Raw genomic sequence first — 19,512 nt, 5'->3', positions numbered from 1 at the left:
TTGGCGAAGCTCCAGCCGGCCTCCGTCAGTCAGCCAGCTCCTCCTGGCGATGGTGGGGACCTATAGGGCTTACCCTGCAGGTAGCATCAACCCCACCTTGGCCCAAGAGTCCACCTCCGGCGCAACAGCCCCACTGAGTGAGGTCAATCCATGATGGTTTTTACCTTGGCAGGATCCAACTGAAAATTGTCTCATGAGACTATGTACCCGAGGAAGAGGTGCATGGTTCAAAGAGGCATTTTTCCAGTTTGGCACAGAGATTATTATCTCGCAAGCATTGCAGGATGATAAAAACATCTCTTCGGTGGGAACTCAGGGTTTGAGAAAAGATCAATATGTCATCCAAGTATACAACCATGCAGTTGTACAGCAGATCATGAAAGATCTCATTGACTGTTTTCTGGAAAACCGCCGGGGCATTGCAAAGCCTGAAGGGCATGACCAAAACTCGTAATGTCCATTGTGAATGTTAAATGCAGTTTTCCATTTGTCACCAGCCTTAATGCGGAAAAGGTTGTACGCACCCCTAAGATCCAATATTGTGAAAATCTTGGTGTCCTGGAGACGATCTAAGAGCTCTGCTATTAGTGGTAGTGGATAACTGTCCTTCTTAGTAATGGCATTCAGGCCATGGTAGACTATGCACAGCCTGAGAGATCTGTCTTTCTTCATGACGAAGAAGAATCCAGCCCCAGCCAGGGAAGAGGAAGGGTGGATAAATCCACATTCCAGATTCTCTTGAATATAGGCCAACATAGCCTGGGTTTCTGGGAGAGACAGAGGGTAAACCCAGCCCCGCGAAGGCATGGCTCCTGGGATAAGCAGTCATGCGTGCGATGAGGAGGCAAGAGTTCAGCACTCTTTGTTTGAGAAGGCATCCTTGTAATCCGCATACTGAGGGGAAGCCCATGAAGTAAAGAAGCCACAGTCACTGGATGAAGAGGTTCTACCTGCACCAATCAGGAACCTGTACACCCGTGGCACCAGCGAGTGAGTTGTAAGGTAAACCAGTAGAAGTGTGGTAGATGTTATTGGAGCCACGAGAGACCTAGTATGATGGGATGGATAGCTCTGGAGATCACGTGAAAACTGATCTTCTCTATGTGCAAGAGGCTGGTACGTAAGGCTATGGGCACCGTGGTGTGGGTAACCTGATCTGGAAGGAGGTCTTTGTAGACAGAGGAGATCACCAGAGGAGAAGTCATCTGGACCGTGGGAATTTGGAGTTGATTGACTACATTTTGCAAAATGAAGCTTGCTCTGGAGCTGGAATCTACAAAGGCCTGGGTGGAAAAACATCTGGGGCCCAGTTCCAGTGTGAATGGCAGGAGGATTTGGGGAGCCAGAATGGTAAAGCCTAGGGTCATCTCCCCAAAAGACCTTAGGTGTTTAGATTTCCTGACCTCTGTGGTCATTGGGCCAAGAGGTTGCCTCTGGTTGCTCAATAGAGACAGAAGACCTGCTGTCTGCGACGGAGCCTGTCTTCTGGGGACAGCAGCAGTGTTCCAACTACATCGTCTCTTTTGGAGGAGGGAGGTCAAAGGTCTGACAGTCTGGGGCAAGAGTGGATGTTGAAATCGGGGTGCCAACATTACATTCCTGCGTGCTGGATGGGCTTCTCAAACCCTTTGTTGCAAATGTTCAATTTTGTTGGTTAGGGAAATGAGTGCTTTTAGCGAGGTGGAAAGATCCCGGCAACGAGCTTGCTCTTGATTTTCCCAGAGAGGTCTTCTAAGAAAATGGCGACTAAGCTGTTCTCTCACCAATTTAGCTCAGAGGCTAATATCCAAAATTCCATCATATATTTGGCTATGGTTCAGGCCAGGTCAGAGGCCATCACCACTGCATGACCAGGCTCCTCAAAGACAGTGCAAAACTGCTCCATAAACTGTTGCAGTTCAAGCAAGAGAGTCCCCCTCACTCCCAGAGAGGAAAAACCCAGGCCAGTGCTGTTCCATCAAGCAAGGAGAGGATGTATGTAGTCTTTGCTTGATCGTCGGAGAATAGTGGAGCGTGTAACTGAAAGTGCATTCTGCACTGCTTGAGGAATCCCTGACATCACTTGGGTTCCCCAGCATACTGAGGTGGAGGTGGCAGCTGAGGAACTGACCGCCTGGATGCTGAGGGGCGTAGTGGTACTGGTGCTGCAGGAGTGGTCGGGGTGTCGAAGCGAGTGGTAAGCCGGTCCATCGCTTCAGCCAGGAGCTCCAAGGCACCTTGTTGGTTTTGTAGCCTTGCAGGCTATACTAGGGATGGCCTGCAATGAAGTCAAGTCTGCCATGGCCTCAGCAAACTGTTGTGTCTGTAGACCTTTGAGCCAAGGTGAGATTGGCTGTACCTGCAGGGAGGAGCCTTGCAGGTTCTCACCATCGGCAAGTGGACCCAGGTGAGGTCCAGTCAGGACCTTCACCTATACCAGCCCATGTTCCCCCTGGGTTCAGCCTTTGGATGCTGGGGCCAGCATGATGTAGGTGGGGTCTCTACTGATGAGAGAAGGGAAGATCTGAAGCCAGTTAGTGTAAGATGCAGGCAGGGGTTGGAATAGGGTATCCATCCGAAGGAGAGGAAGAGGGATGAGGTAGGCAGGCAAGGGCTGGAACAAGCGGGCAACAGAGGATGGAACAGGTTGGATGAAGACTGGAATGCTGAGAAGCAATTCACACTACTGTGGAGTAATGGACCTTCAGTGAGGCTGTCCTTATATAGGGCAGCAGGAGTGATGTCATCACTAGGGGCCACGGGCACTTTCCTGCCATGGTCCCTTTAAATGTCAGCAAGAGGCACGCGCGTGCCTAGGGAGTTGTATCATGGTACCGGCATGCTGCGTTGGCGGCGTTTCACTGCGCTGTGACATGGTGAAGCTGGCCTGGGCCTGGAGGTAAGAGCAGCAGTTCGCAGAGTTAGCCCGCAGACCGCCAAACGCAACAATTCATATACTACAGTCAGTGCACACACCCTGTAGCGAATATAACCCTCTGGCTGCCTCCCCCGCCCTTTCCGAATTTGTGGCTGGAGGAGGAGGAGGGCCCCTGCAGAATTGTGAGTGCTCAGAGGGCACAGGCAGTGTACACCTCCCACAATCATTACATACAGCACACTCAACCTTCCTCTTCCCCCACCCACTGCCTATTCCCCCTGTCTCCTTTCCCTCCCTGCTCTTCCCCTTTCAGGTCCCGGGCACTCTGGTTGCACCTTGGGCCCTATGTGTAGAGGGAATGTGAGATGTCAGAGTCCAGGGCCTGTATTATCATGGTTCCTTCCTTGCTTGGCATTTGAACCTGGGCCTTGTTCCCGAGTGACAGCAGAATTTTCCCTTTGCTTCTCTCTATACCTGTGTCCCAGGACCTGCGAGCTCCAGTGTTTTCCTGAGGGAAGGTGTGAGGTGGACGCAGTGGTGGACGCCTATTCAGGCCCCCTTCACCTTCTAAAGGCAGAGATTGAGAAGCCTGGAGTAAGTTAGTTCTCTGTTCTGAGAACTGGTAAATCTGTTTTCCTGGTTGGAAGGAAATATGGAGGAGCCAGGCTGCAGGGATTTTCTGGACAACTGCTCATCTTAGGCTGGCAGGGAGCCCTGAAACTTGAGCCCAGCAAGTCACTTGACTTGGCTTTTCTTCCCCTGGTTCCAGCACAAAGGCATTTCCACCTTGCTGTCTTTTTATTTTTTTGTTTATTTTGTAGAGTGCTTTGGGATATTCATTGAGCCCTCTGCAAGGGAGTCCTCGATCTCAAAAGCCCTGCCCTTCAAATCTCAGAGAAAGTGTGCATGGGAGCAAACACTTTCTCCTTAATATGCAAGTGATTTATTAAAAAGGTTCATATCTGATGATGTAGCCATATTTGATCTATGCTTTGAACATAAGAAGTTGCCATACTGGATCAGACCAAGGGTCCATCAAGCCCAGCATCCTGTTTCCAACAGTGGCCAATCCAGGTTCCAAGTACTTAGTGAGTACCCAAACAGTAAACAGATCCCATGCTCCTAATGCCAGTAATAGCAGTGCCTATTCCCTAAGTCAACATGATTAATAGCAGTTAATGGACTTCTCCTCCAGGAACTTATCCAAACCATTTTTTATCCCAGTTATGCTAACTGCCTTAACAACATCCTCCGGCAACAAATTCAAGAACTTAATTGTGCATTGGGTGAAAAAGAATTTTCTAAGATTTGTTTTAAATGTGCTACTTGTTACTTCGTGGAGTACTCCCTAGTTCTTGTATTATCTGAAAAAGTACTCCCTAGTTCTTGTATTATCTGATTCACATTTACCCATGCTAGTCCTCTCATAATTTTGTAGACCTCTTTCATATTCCCCTCGTCCGTCTCTTCTCCAAGCTGAACAGCCCTAACCTCTTAAGCCTTTCCTGATAGGGGAGCCATTCCATCCCCTATATCTTTTTGGTTGCCCTTCTCTGTACCTTCTCCATCGCAACTATATCTTTTTTGAGATGCGGCGACCAGAATTGTACACAGTATTCAAGGTGCGGTCTCACCATGGAGTGATACAGAGGCATTATGACATTTTCCGTTTTATTAACCATTCCCTTCCTAATAATTCCCAACATTCTGTATGCTTTTTTGACCTCTGCAGCACACTGAGCTGACGATTTCAATGTGTTATCCACTATGATGCCTAGATCTTTTTCCTGGGTGATAGCTCCTAATATGGAACCTAACATTTTGTAACTATAGCATGGGTTATTTTTCCCTTTATGTTGTGTGATTTTGTTCTTTACAATAGTTTATATGATTTTCCTGGCACTGAAGTCTGACTAACTGGTCTGTAGTTTCCTAGATCATCCCTGGAGCCCTTTTTAAATATTGGGGTTACATTAGCCACCCTCCAATCTTCAGGTACATGGACTATTTTAATGATAGGTTACAGATTTTTACGAATAGATCTGAAATTTCATTTTTTAGTTCTTTCAGAATCCTGGGGTGTATACCATCTGGTCTGGGTGATTTGCTACTTTTCTATTTGTCCAATGAGGCCTATTACATCATTCAGGTTCACCGTTAATTTGGTTCAGTCTACCTGCATCATCATCTGTGAAAACCGTCTCTGGAACTCCCCAACATCTTCATTTGTAAACAAAGCAAAGAATTAATTTAGGATTTATCATCTTGTGCAAACAGGATCAACACTTTTTAAGGGAAAAAAATGTGTACTGAAATTCAGAGAGGCTTAGTGCCAGCAGAGATCTCCCGATCGGGCCGATACAGTAAAAATCGCGGGAGAGCGGGCGATATAGTAATTTAATTTATTTAAATTAGGGCCGGCGGTAAAAAGAGGCGCTAGGGACACACTAGTGTCCCTAGCGCCTCTTTTTGGACAGGAGTGGCGGCTGTCAGTGGATTTGACAGCTGACGCTCAATTTTGCTGGAGTCGGTTCTCAAACCCGCTGACATCCACGGGTTCGGAAACCGGACGCTGGCAAAATTGAGCGTCTGGTTTTCAACTTGCGAGCCGCGGGCCCATTTTAAACTTTTTATTTTTTTTTATTTTTACTTTTTTTAACTTTTGGGGCCTCTGACTTAATATCGCCATGATATTAAGTCGGAGGGTGCACAGAAAAGCAGCTTTTACTGCTTTTCTGTGCACTTTCCCGGAGCCGGCAAAAATTAACGCCTACCTTTGGGTAGGCGCTAATTTCTTAAAATAAAATGTGTGGCTTGGCTGCACATTTTACTTATTGAATCACGGGGGAATAGCTAATAGCGCCCGCAACATGCATTTGCATGTTGCGGGCGCTATTAGGTTCGGGGGGGGGGGGGGGTGGTGGACACGTGTTTTCGACGCACTATTACCCCTTACTGAATAAGGGATAAAGCTAGCGTGTCGAAAACGCACGTCCAATCGCGGGGTAACAGTGCACTCCACCGGAGCGCACTGTACTGTATCAGCCTATATGTGATTGGTGGTGTTCATATGCTTGCTTTTTACCATATGTAGTGTAGTGCAGTGTTAAACCAAGAAAACCCCAAATCCAATGTGTTCATCTCTGCCCTGCCACAGCTGAGCAGTCTAGCTCTAGAAATACTGGGTTAGATTTGTTCTCATTTGGGGGTTTCTTTTTATCCATAGTGTTATACAGACACAGCCTACAGCTGACACAGTTGTCTAATCCATGGGCAACTGTGTATGCGGTGCTGGGAGAACAGCCATGTCTGTCCCTAATAGACAGGGTTCAGATAAAACAGTTCCACATTACATAAGAATAGCCAGGCTCAATCAGACCAAAGGACCATGGAGCCCCGCATCCTGTGACAGTGACCAGACCAGCTCGCAAGGGCCTGCACGATCCATTCCTTGTTACCCACTCCCAGGGCTAGGCTATGGCTTTCCCAAGTCTACCTGCCTAATAATGTGTTATGGACTTTTGCTCCAGGAACCTGTCCAAACCTCGTTTATACCCTACTACGCTGGTCTCTTTCACCACATCCTCTGGTTACAGATTCCGCAGCTTGATTGTGCGCCCAGTGAAAAAGCACTTTCTCCACGTTGTCTTATAGCCGTGCCCCCTTTTTTTTCCGGTAGTCTCAGGACTTATTTGAAAGGCGCACTGCTGCCAAAGAGGGCAGTGCAGGTCAGAGGAAGCCTAAGAAGGGACTTCCTGATGGGGGGGGGGTTAGCGGGCGCAATGTCAGCCGAAGCCGGGAGGGACACGGATTTAGGGGTAGAAGGACTGGAGGAGGGTAGTGGTGGGGGGGCGGATAAGGGGAAAATGTCTCACCCCCGCCCGCAGCCGTGGGTGGACAGAGAGCCAGCGCGAGGCTGAAACCTCTCTGCGGTCTCTAGCGCTGCTGCAGGTGCCCCTCTCTGGCCGCCGGCGGCGGAAGGGTTAAGGGAGCGCCCCGCCCCCCCCGGGCTGCGATTGGCGGGAGGGGCGGGGCTTGGCGCAGGCTGAGCTGCGGGGAAAGTTTCTGAGCACATGAGCGCGTGTGATCGGAGCTGGAGGCGCCGGGCCGGAGCTGCGGGTGAGTGGGGGGCGCCGGCCGGGGTGGGGGGGCGGCGTTTGGGGACTTGCTCGCCGCCTGCGGCCTCTGACGGGGATCCGGAAGCCCTGATAAGAGAGGCGTTGCCTGGGACCTGGAGGTCCCCTTCCAGCCCTGTGTGCACTGGGGAGGGAGCAGATCGCGGCCTCAGATAAGAGAGTCTTGTGAACTTCTTTCACGCCCTCCTTGCTTCCAGCACAAGGGAGCCCTTGTATCTCGTCTAACCCCTAAAACAAAACTGTTTTAGGGCTGCGGCAACAAATGTAGTAAGGATGGCAGAAAAGGAGCAAATCGTTCATCCAGTCTGCTGCCCAGCAAGCTTCTTATGGTAGTAACTGCTGCTCCCTACAGTTACCCTCAAAGCCTAATGTTAAGGGTAGTAATATTTACAATCAAAACCAAGGAACTGTCAAACCCATAAGAAAATGAATGCCGGGTGAGCAGCCTTCCTGATAATTCAGATAATGCTGCTTCATGTGCTTTGCTTCTGGACCTTGCTGTAGAAGCAGCCATGGGCTTTTGCCCTTAAGAAGGTTGAGTTGTAATATTAATTTCTACCTTTTTTTTTTTTTTACTATTGGAAGGCAGCTGAGGACTGTAAGGCCCATCCAGTCTGTTCAGATACACAGATCTTGGCAGAGCTGTTTGGTTTTTCCCTCTGTTTGTGCTCCAGTCTGCGGCGCTCTCCAGGTGGTCTTGGTGGTAAATGTCATTTGAAGGATGCTTTCACATGCACCCTGTGTGCGACCCTCCACCAGACCCCACTGGGCGCCTACAGTGGCCCCAGATGGACAATCTATCCACACACCTGGTGCTTGTCATGTAGGGGATTCCTACTCGGTATCACACACCTAACACAGTCTTCAGCTGTCCCCCAGCTCAGGCCGTGGTTGGCAAGAGCATATCCCCTGATGCTGAGAGACCCCACCTGGCATGCTCTCCGGGTTGCAGGGCTGAAACCTTGTAGCTTTGACTTGTTTCTCAGTGGCTCACCTTTCACAGGAAAGGGCAGTGATGAGGAACAGGACCTGGGGTTAAGTGGAAAGGGAGGATTTATTTATCGGAGCCCGCAGGGCAGTGCCACTGAGCTAGTGCCCTAGGCAATGACAGGTTAAGAGAATGATGGCTTAAAGTGTGACTGTTTATGGACCCTATTTATTCTATGGATTTCCCTTGCTCTTTCAGCATAGTTAGTGTTTCTGGAATTTTAAATTGTAATAATTATCTGGAAGAGAAATGTTGCACGCGTGTGTGTGTTTGGAATACAGGCAAAGAAATGTTTAGGGTAAGAACATAATTGCCCTGCTGGGTCAGTCCAAGCCCAGAATCCTATTTCCAACAGTGGTTAGTTCATCTGCCCTCCCCCGTGGGCCAGAATATCCCAGCAGGGCAGAACGCAAGGGCTGGCTGTCTCTTGGAAGGCTTTTTAATCCGGACGCTTGTAATATATTTTTCATTTCTTAGTAGCTATGCCATCTGGGGCTCTCTTTGATTATTTTATTGGTCATGTGGCTCCTAGGTCCTGAGGCCTGACAGGCTTTTATATTGACCAGAGAAAGCTGTCTCTGTCTGGAAGCTTGCACCTGACAGCTGGGCAGCTTTGGCTCTGAGCGCTAGACATCAACCCTGGGTAGCCTCTCCCCCATTTAAGGCCCTGATGCATTAAAGGGGTTTTCCCCATGCCGTGTCTTTGGGAGGGGGGTGGTGGGGCGGGGGCACAATGGTGACTAACGGAGAACACAGGTGAGAGAATAATACAGCAATCACTCTTCCCCCACCACGCAGGCGATGGCAGTATGAGCTTCTCCGGATCACATCCGCACTGCCCCTGCACAGGCTTTCTTGATTGCACTGTGGAGTCTGAGGTCCTCCTTTGATGCAGGGGAATGTGCCCTGATCCCACCAGGGACAGAAAGCGTCACACGGGGATGAGGGTAATGCATCCAGCCTGATGAGTCACTCCTTGAAGGGGGTAGCCGGGCTCAGTCTCAGTGTCCTTCCTTGGAGGAACTAAGTCATCTTTTGCACCCTGGAGAGGAGGGTACGGCTTCATCAGCCCTCTCTGTGTTTGCTGATGGCTGGTTCTGGGCCAGCACTCTGCTCTTCCACGTGTGGGAATGACCTGTTTACACGCTGCCAGTCATCCGCTGATCAATGTTTTTACTTATATCCGGGATAACTCTGTGCACTCGGCTTCCCGGACAATGCAGGAAAGTGCTTTCTTACCACGGATGAGTTTGTAAGGGGAGATTGTGGCTGGGTGTACGGGCACTTCTCATGTCCGCATGGGTTCCTGGTTACGATCTCTTTCCTTATGCACGCTGAGTGGAAACAAGGCAAGGCTCAGAAGACGTTCTTGGCTGAGCTTGTGTTGTGGAGGGCGGTTCCAGGACCAGGTGCTTTGTCCTTAATATAAAGGTATGCTGCTCAGAGATGCCATGTTTTATCTCAGAAGGGAATGAAGGGGCTTGGTGGAGGTCAGGAAGTGATTTGGTGGAAGTAGTGGGATTGGAACCTGGATCTGTAAGTTTTCACCACCAGACTGCCCTAAAGGTATGCAGTCATCAAACTCTAATCTAATGGTGAGATGGGTTGAAGTGAGTCCCAGACCTCTAGGTACACACACCCTCTTTCTCCTGGGAACATACCTGTCAGGGGCCTCTTTCACCTCAGCTGACTGTACCGTGCACCTTGTACTCCAGCAGCAGAAAGCAGGCCCTGGCCGCTGCCGCCAGCCAGCTTCCAATGAGGAGTGAGAGCCAGGAAAGCCAGGTGACATCATATGATTTGCTTATAACTGGGTCATGGAGACACAGGCAGCGAGTAACCTGCTCCAGGGTACCACATTGTCACTGGTGGAGGGGAGTTCTGTGCTCCCTGGATAACAGACGAGTGGCCTTGGGCCTCGAGCTATTTATTCCTCCTCATGCTTTGCTCTCACATTCCCGGCTTCTCATCTCCCCACAGTCCAAGGAAACTCTTCCCTTTCCTTGAAAGAGTTTCCTGCGAGTGGCTGGAGAAGGCCCTTGATGAGGACCTGCCATTCTCCCCCTGGGCTCTGAGCAGTCCCCACCTCCTGCGGTCGGGTGAGAAACGGTGCTTCAGTCCCGGGGTTTGCGTGCTTTCTCATTGCCCCTTTCTTGCTCTTCTGTTCTCTCACTGCATCCCTTTCTGTCTTTTCCCTTGTGCCTGTGTTTTGCTGGGCTCCCTCTCTCTCCCACTCTCTCTCTCTCCCTGTGCATATGTAAATACAAGAGCCTTCTTGTTCCTGCTCCTACTTCCTGTGCCTTTATTACACTAACTCCACCATTAGTACTGATGGATGGATCTGTCCTTCGCATGTTAACCACTCTGCCACTGGAAATGTGATTACCCCACTGCCCCCTGCCTAGCACAAGAGGAGATGCTGCTAATGTTCCTCTTTAAATGGAAATGAGCAACATCTCCCCACCACTGCATGCTTAACCCCTTCCTGTATGTGTGTGTGGAGTGAGAGCATGGGCTTAACCCCTTCCTGTATGTGTGTGTGGAGTGAGAGCAGGAGCTTAACCCCTTCCTGCGTGTGTGCGGAGTGAGAGCAGGAGCTTAACCCCTTCCTGCGTGTGTGCGGAGTGAGAGCAGGAGCTTATCCCCTTCCTGCATGTGTGCGGAGTGAGAGCAGGAGCTTATCCCCTTCCTGCGTGTGTGCGGAGTGAGAGCATGGGCTTAACACCTTCCTGCGTGTGTGCGGAGTGAGAGCTGGAGCTTAACACCTTCCTGCGTGTGTGCGGAGTGAGAGCTGGAGCTTAACACCTTCCTGCATGTACTCAGAGCGGGAGCTTAACACCTTCCTGCGTGTGTGCGGAGTGAGAGCTGGAGCTTAACACCTTCCTGCATGTACTCAGAGCGGGAGCTTAACACCTTCCTGCGTGTGTGCGGAGTGAGAGCAGGAGCTTAACACCTTCCTGCGTGTGTGCGGAGTGAGAGCAGGAGCTTATCCCCTTCCTGCGTGTGTGCGGAGTGAGAGCAGGAACTTAAACCCTTCCTGTATGTGTGTGTGGAGTGAGAGCATGGGCTTAACACCTTCCTGCGTGGCGGAGTGAGAGCTGGAGCTTAACACCTTCCTGCGTGTGTGCGGAGTGAGAGCAGGAGCTTAACACCTTCCTGCGTGTGTGTGGAGTGAGAGCAGGAGCTTAACACCTTCCTGCGTGTGTGTGGAGTGAGAGCAGGAGCTTATCCCCTTCCTGCGTGTGTGCGGAGTGAGAGCAGGAGCTTAACACCTTCCTGTGTGTGTGCGGAGTGAGAGTGGGAGCATAATCCCTTCCTGCATGTACTCAGTGAGAGCCGGAACTTAACACCTTCCTGTGTGTGTGCGGAGTGAGAGCAGGAGCTTAACACCTTCCTGCGTGTGTGTGGAGTGAGAGCAGGAGCTTATCCCCTTCCTGCGTGTGTGCGGAGTGAGAGCAGGAGCTTAACACCTTCCTGCGTGTGTGCGGAGTGAGAGCAGGAGCTTATCCCCTTCCTGCGTGTGTGCGGAGTGAGAGCAGGAGCTTAACACCTTCCTGCGTGTGTGCAGATTGAGTGGGAGTTTAACCCCTTCCTGCATGTGTGTGGAGTGAGAGCTTAACCCCTGCCAGCACCAGGTAGATCCTGATAGGAAAGCCCTTTTCATGCTGCTCATTCCCAGAAGTAAGAGGTGGAAGCTCCTAATTCTGTCTGGGGCCTGACCTCCAGAAACTTGTCCTAGTCTTTTTTAAACCTCAGCTACACTACGAGGCTTGACCACGTTCTCTGGCAACAAATTTCACAGTTTAATTGTGGTTTGACTGAAAAAAATACTTTTCTTAAATTTGTTTTAAATCTGCTACCAGTTTTGTGGAGTGTCCCCTTATCTTGGTACTTTTCACCCAAGCTTTCTCTGAGAGCTAAAACCTAATGAAGCGATAGACGATATATATACCACTGTACATATGTTTCCGAGTTGGTACCCAGTTACAGTTAATCGAGTTTTATGAATGTCTCCCTAAAGTTTTCTTGTCCACCTGTTTCAATGTATCCACCCCTGAGGCGACAGTTCAGTTCCATGTAAACCGGTGCGATATGTATTCTATACAGGAACATCGGTAAATAAAAATTAAAAATAAATAAATAAATACTTCTGGGGAGAGTGGGTATACAGATTTTGATTCTCAAGTATCATAAGTCTTTCCATACCATTCTGGTTGCCTCTCTCTGGACCACTTCCATCCTCTCTCTGTCCTTTTTGAGATGAGGTCTCCAGCACTGACCAGAGTGCTCCAGGTGAGGCCTCACCACAGACCTGTACAGGGGCATCATCGCCTCCTGTTTCCTGCTGGTTATGCATTGCCCTAGGCAGCCATGCATCTCTCTGGCCTTAGCCACTGCCTTCTCACATTGCTTCACAGCCTTCAGATCCTCAGACACTATCACCCCGAGATCTCTCTCCCGGGTGCGTGCACATCAGTCTCTCACACCTCGACACATACAGCTCCTTAGGGTTACCACATCCCAAACGCATGACTCTGCACCTCTTGGCATTGAATCCCAGCTGCTAAATCTTCAGCCACTCTTCAAGTTTTCTTACATCGCTTCTCATTCTCTCTAATCCTTCAGGTGTCCCCATTCTGTTGCAGATCTTAGCATCACCCACAAAAAGACAAACTTTACCTTCTAATCCCTCTACAATATTGCTCAGAAAGGTATTGAACAGGAGCAGAAGTGATCCTGAGGCACTCTTTCTCTCCTCTGTCATCTATCGGTCAACCAGTTTCTAATGCCATTTACCATTTTGGGAGGCACCCTCAGGTGGCTCAGTTTCTTCACGAACCTCCTGTGCTGGACCCTCTCAAAAAACCTTGCTGAAATCCAAAATAACCACACCTGGTGCATGCCTTTCATACAATTCTCTAGACACCCAATGGAAAAAATGCATGAAATTTGTTTGACAAGATCTTCCTTTAGTGAATCCATGCTGCCTTGGGTCCTCCAAGCCACTGGATTGTAGATAATTCAATTTCCTTTCCTTCAGCAGAGTCTCCATTCATTTCCCCACCCCTGAGGTGAGGCTAACTGGCCTGTAGTTTCCAGCCTCCTCTCTGCTCCCACTCTTGTGAAACAGGACCACAGCTGCCTTTCTTAGCTGCGTGTTTTTACCTTTTTTTTTTTCTCAATGGTTTGAGTTTATTCTGATTATGATTGTGTGTGATTTCATGTTTGTTTTTTACTATGTATTTATTGGTGTTATATAATTCTGAGTGTTTTAGTTTTGTTAGTTGCCTAGGTCCTCGGTATAGGCGACTCAGAAATACATTGTAAACATGAATTACTCCCATCTGCAGGGATGCATTGAATAGTTCCTTCAGGGGACCCCGCCAGCACCCCTCCCGAGCTCCCTTAGTATTCTGGGATGTGTCTCATCCAGCCCCGTGGCCTTAACAACTTTTAGCTTGGCTAGTTCCAGCCAAATGTCTTGCAGCCCGCAGCGGCCCTGCACCCATGCATTGTAATGGCCCTTTTTCGTGGGCTTCTCTTTCACTAACAATGACTTTTTGCGTGCGAACATTGTTCACAGAGTGAGGCTGGGGGGAGGGGGGGGGGGCTAAACTGGGACCCCAGCGGTGGGCCAGTGGTTCATTGGCGGGGAGCGGGGGTCATCAAACTGTGGGAATCTGCACTCAGAAGCACATTCTTTGACTTCCGATGCTGCGAAGTATTTCAACCCCAATGCAAAGCCTCAGGTTGGATGGGTTCGCCCTGTGTACAAGGGAATTAAGAGCCAACAAAATCCAGCGGCTTTCAACCTGTACATTTGTGAAGATCTGGAATTGGCTCCCTGTGTGGGTGCTCCCCAGGTGCCCCCTGTGTGGAGCCGCGGGCCCGAGGGTCTCAGAGCGGGACCGGTGCAGGGGTATCGGGCGCTGTAGGTGAACCCCGCAGCCTCCTGCTCTCTCCTCCTTCCTCTGGCCATTTATAACCTTTATTTACCTGAAGAGGGACTTGCAGCCTGTATGATTTCCCCTGTCTCCCTGCAGTCTTCCAGCTCCACCTCTCTCTGACCCTTTTCTCCCACTCGTGGCCTTGCCATCCTGCTCTCTCTCCTCCTCTTGAGGTCCTTTTGTACTTTTTCAATGCTGCTCTGTTTGCCTTAAGGTTTTCATGGAGAACCTCATCGCTTTACCTTTATTTGCTTTCCTTACAAAAAGATTTGTCGCTGTTTAGCACAGCTCCTCGTCCCGTAACCTGTTCTTCCTCTTCCCTCCTCCTCCAGCTGCTTCCCCGTTTTTAGCAGAGTCGGCATTTTAGAAAATCCAGGACTTTTGAGTTTCCTTGCGACCTCTCTCTCTGCCTCCTCGGCCGTGAGTTCAGATCAGACCACCACGCCTTCTCCGGGGTATAGAAGTGCCCCTGTGGGGCCGTGGCTGGCCCTCTTCAGCAGCTTATAGCCCCGTAAGGCCGTATCCCAGCCATGAGACTCATTGAGTCGGGTTTCCATGTTAGCCCCCACCACTGGGGCTTGCACCCCTGGAACTTCATTGCCCAGGCTATGGGCATTTGTCCTCTCTGCTTTCCAGCTCTTTCTCTTTGCCACTGATGTGACATCCAAACCCATTGGTTTCCATCTGTCCTCTAGTTGAAACGCCTTTCTCACGGAGGATCCTGCCACGGACTGATAAGTCATCTTTCTATGGGAAACCTTTGTCTTTACCGCAGGTTTTGTGCCACACCTTGAAGTCATCTGTATGGGACGGCCTTTTCCATGAAGGGGTAATAGCTCAGAAAAGGCTGTGGTCCAGATTCTGGAAATCTCGCTGTACCTGCCGGAGCATTGTCTGGTGCTGCAGCCTGTGATGCCGTGCGGGCTGTGTGCAGGGCTGGCTGGATGACGGGCGGGCGGGCGGCATTAAGTTTTATATCTGCAATGGGAGGCGACTTGACTTGCCCCAGGTCGCAAGGGGCAGCAGTGGGATTTGAACCCTGGCTTCCCTGGTTCTCTACATGAGGCTCGTGTACGCAGTTAGTGCCTGCGACCTTGTCCCATATTATAATTATTCTACCATCTACTGATGCAGCCCTGGGGTACATCCTGAGCCTCCCTATCTCCCCTTCCTCCCACTACAGTGTGGCCCTTTTAAACTCGTAAGGACAAAACTTGTAGGCCTCTAGCATGAAAACTAGATCCAGCTAGGTAGCAGTGCCAGGAAGTAAAAGGGAGAGAGGGTCAGAGGCAGGTGTGGGGAGACAGGCCAGCAGCCGCCATGATCTAGATTTGTTTCTAATGCATCAGCACAAGCACAAGTCCATGCCCCAAAGGGCTTACTGCCTCAGTGGGGTACCCGAGGCACTGAGTTACAGGAATGTGTCTGCTCACTGGAGGCCGCCGGTGATAGCAGAGCCCCAGGCAGGCGCGGCTCCCAGCTTCTTTCTCCTGCATCTCTTTTTTTCGGGTCTCCTGCCAGAGGCCCCAGAGGGCAGGCACTCTCTGCTCTTCTGCTTTTGTGGTGAAGCGAGGGACAGGATGTGCTGAGAGTGGTAGGGGGTGGGGCCCTCTCCCTCCCCCTCTGCCCACACTTCCTCACCAGCAGCAGCAGCAGCAGCTTCCTCTTGTCCTCATGTGACTTTACCTTAGTTCTGTGCTGCACCCATGGCAGGGAATGCCTCTTATGATGTAAGAGAGCCGTCCCTCGTGTTAAGTAAGACAGGATGGCGTGTGAAGACCATAGGGGCCTGTCCAATCTGCCCAGCGGCCTCTCCCTCAGGGAGCGCCTGTGCCTGCCCCACGCTTTCTTCAGTCCCTGTAGGAAGCCCACCACCTCTGTTGCTAGGCTGATCCATGAGCCTGCCACTCTTTAAAGAAATCTTTTCAGGTTACTTCTACCTCCTTTCTCCTCCTCCCAGAGCCTCCCGTGTATTTAAATGTCTCTCCTATCTCCTTGGCCCTCCCTTCCTCCAGGCTATCCATGCTTACATCTTTAACTCTGTCCTCATATGCTTTATGATGTAGACTGTTGACTGTTTTAGCAGCCTCCCTCTGGACTGACTCCATCCAGTTTATATCCCTTTGAAGTTGCGGTCTCCAGATTTGTGCATCGAACTCCAAATGAGATCTCGCCAGAGACTTAACCCAGAGGCAATGTCGCCTCCTTGATCCTGCTGGCTATTCCTCTCCCTATGCACCCAAGCAGCCTTCTGAGATTTATCTTCGCCTTCTCTGCCTATTTGGCCTCCTTGAGGTCATCAGATCCTGCTTTTTGTGCTTAGAATAATGTCCCCCCCCCCCCCCCCCCCAAACTGTACCGCACTCTTGGGTTTTTGCAGCAGCCCAAGTGCCGAGCCTTCGGGTTTTAGCTTCCAGACTCGATGCCGTTCCTCAAGCTCCATGAAAGTTTGTCATGGTTTCCACTCTGTTGCAGATTTTCCTATCATGCATAAAAAGGGAAACCTTTCCTGCTAGCCCTTCCACCATATCCTTATGAATATTTGAAAGCAAACTGGTCTGAGGACTGATCCCTGCGGGGCACACCAGAGGTAACCGTCTGGCCCTGGCATGATCCCTGCGGGACACACCAGAGGTAACCTTCTGGCCCTGGCATGATCCCTGCGGGACACACCAGAGGTAACCTTCTGGCCCTGGCATGATCCCTGCGGGACACACCAGAGGTAACCTTCTGGCCCTGGCATGATCCCTGCGGGACACACCAGAGGTAACCTTCTGGCCCTGGCATGATCCCTGCGGGGCACACCAGAGGTAACCTTCTGGCCCTGGCATGAATGACGTTCATCGCTGTTCTCTAGGGCCCCTTCCTAGGGTGCTCTGTTTATGTCACCTGTGTGGAACCGGGTCAAAGGCCTTGCTGAAATCCGAGTACACTACGTCTAGCGCTCTTCCTTCATCCAACTCTCGGGTCACCCAATCAAAGAATGAATCAGGTTTGTCTGAGAAGATTTACCTCTGGTAAAGCCATGCTGCCTCGGATTTTGCAATCCTCTGTTTTAGTCACGATTCCATGAGTTTGCTCACCACAGAGGTCAGACTAACTGACCTGGAGTTCCCAGCCTCCTCCTTACTTCCATTTTTATGAAGAGGAAGCACATCCGTTCTTTTCCAGTCCTCCTGAACTCCTCCAGACTCTATAGAAGCATTGAAAAGGTCACCAGCAGAGCTGCCAGGGCATCTCTAAGTTCCCTTAGTAGCCCTGGATGTATCCCGTCCAGACCATCAACTTATCTACCTTGTTTACTTAGCTCCTATGCACACACTGGTCTGAAAATCGATTGAGGTTTGCCTTGCTTCCAATCCTATTTGTGTCCATTTTCAGAGCTCCTGCTCCTGGCCCTTCCTCAGCAGACACTGAACAGGAATATTTGTTAAGCAATTCCACTTTTTCCTTGTAGTCTTTGATATATTCCTCAAGTCTGGCATTGCCACATTTTGCCCTTCCTACCATCACTAAGATATGTAAAAAAAAGGTCTTGTCCTCTCCATTTTACTCTATTTGCTATTTTTTCTTCTGTTTGACTTTTTGCATTCCTGACTGCTTTCCCAGCTTCTCTTAGCTTTTCCAGATATTGTCATTTGTCTCCCTCTTTCAGTGATCTCTTGTAGCTTATGAACGCTAACCTTTTTTTTCCTTAGCTTTTTCAGCTGCTACTTTAGAAAATCAGAGCGGTCTCTCTTTGTACTATTTGTCTTATTTATTTTTCTAATACAAAGGTTTGTTGCCCTTTCAATACTTCCTTTCAGTTTTGTCCACTGCTTTCCTACTTCCTTTAGATTCAGAGGCGTACCTAGAGTATTTGGCACCTGGGGCAGATACTTCTTTCGCACCCCTCGCAATATATTATTTAAAAATGTCCTAAACGTTGATAAAATATTTCAAAACAGCAGCCAATCAAATAACACCCAATAAAACTAATAAGGATTTTAAAAATCTCCCGCTGTCCATATCTGTCATCCTAAGATTGTTGTAGACTAGGGGATACGTGTGCACACGCACACACATGCACAGGCACACGTGCGCACACCCCCTCATACACACACATGCACGTGCACACACACATCCCCTCATACACGCGCATACACACACATACACACACACACACACGCACACACACCCTCATGCACACACACATACAGGGGCGGATTAGCCTATCAGGGGATCGGGCATCCCCGGTGGGCCGGTTGCGCTAGTCACGTGGTCTGCCGAGCGCGGCCGTGACAGAGCCGTGCTCGGCAGACCACATGGTATCTCCTGGGCCGGCCTGGGCGGCGAATCCCTGGGCCGGTCTTCATCGCTGCACACACACATATGCACACACACCCTCATGCACACACACCCTCATGCACACACACATATGCACACATGCCCACACTCCCATAGCAGCAGATTTGTAAACAAATTGCAAGATGAAGCCCCATTAGGAAAAGCAAGAGAAAAAGTAGGACCATCAGATGTGCAGGCCTGGAAAACGGGAACACCTTGTTTTTATGCTTCTGCTCTTATCCCATTTGTCTTTTGGCGGATATGTGTTTTGAAACAACCGGGCTGGCTGAATACAACGATTCACTTCCCGCTAAGCTTCAGCTTGCACATCTTTACCATGGGGTAATAAAGCAGCCCTTCCAATTCCAACACTCATTCTGCTTCTCTTCAATAACCCCAGAACAGCTCTGTACAAGGGAAAAGGGATACTCATTCCCACACCAAACTCCGCAAAATTAGAGAGCCGCTCCTAACTGTACGAGAATTCCAGTCTGCCAGAATTAGGCCTTCTTACATTACATATAGAACCAAAAGGACCTTTGTTCGAAAAAGAGATTGCTTAGGATGTTAAAAAACAAAAATAATTGAAATGAATCACAAATTATCAAGAAATCTGAGAAAACTGCCAGGTACTTATGGCCTGGATTGGCCACTGTTGGAAACAGGATGCTGGGCTTGATGGACCCTTGGTCTGACCCAGTATGACATGTTCTTACTCGTACACCCTCGTACACCCCCCCACACCCCCCTCCATACCCTGGCACTTACTCTCTCCCTTCTTCAGCCGGCGGCAGCACCACAGGACATACCTGGGAATTTACACACTTATTTTATTTATTTGTTTGTTTGTTGATTTTTATATCCTGACATTCGTCGGAACATCCTGCCGGTTTACACTGTAACAAAATAACAAGAGAGAGAAATACAATAAACAGGGAAGGGGGGAGCAGTAATGGAGGAGGAGAGAGGACAGCAGTAGGAAGGATGGAGAAGGAGAGATTTTATAGGAACATTCGAATTATAAGTTAACAATAGACACTATATGTACAGGTGGGCTGGTAGGTACCAGACCATTGATGGCAGTGAAAGGGATAGAAGGGGGGGAGGGAGGGGGAGGGAAGGATAAGCTAAGGGTGGAGGAGGGGAGCTAATAACACAGTATTTAGGAGACTTTGCTGGGGGGGGGGGAAGAGAAGGGGAGAGAAAGGAGAGGCAGATAGGAGGAGGGGATGGTGAGAGGGCTGAGGGGTTAGAGTG

The 19,512-nt window shown here is 49.9% G+C and overlaps 1 protein-coding gene across 1 annotated transcript in view; it reads left to right on the top strand.

Moving 5' to 3' along the window:
* Positions 1 to 6,851: 6,851 nt before the first annotated feature.
* The window catches only part of RARA (retinoic acid receptor alpha), a 77,330-nt gene continuing 64,669 nt past the window's right edge, over positions 6,852 to 19,512 (top strand). The window contains exon 1 of the mRNA XM_029572409.1: positions 6,852 to 6,976. The gene's annotated coding sequence lies outside the window, so the exon portion shown is untranslated. The remainder of the gene's footprint in view (positions 6,977 to 19,512) is intronic.

Source organism: Rhinatrema bivittatum, chromosome 12 (genome assembly GCF_901001135.1).
Source record: "Rhinatrema bivittatum chromosome 12, aRhiBiv1.1, whole genome shotgun sequence".
NCBI lineage: Eukaryota > Metazoa > Chordata > Amphibia > Gymnophiona > Rhinatrematidae > Rhinatrema > Rhinatrema bivittatum.
The sequence above is the reverse complement of the archived record's forward strand: the minus strand, read 5'-3'. Positions and strand labels throughout refer to the sequence as shown.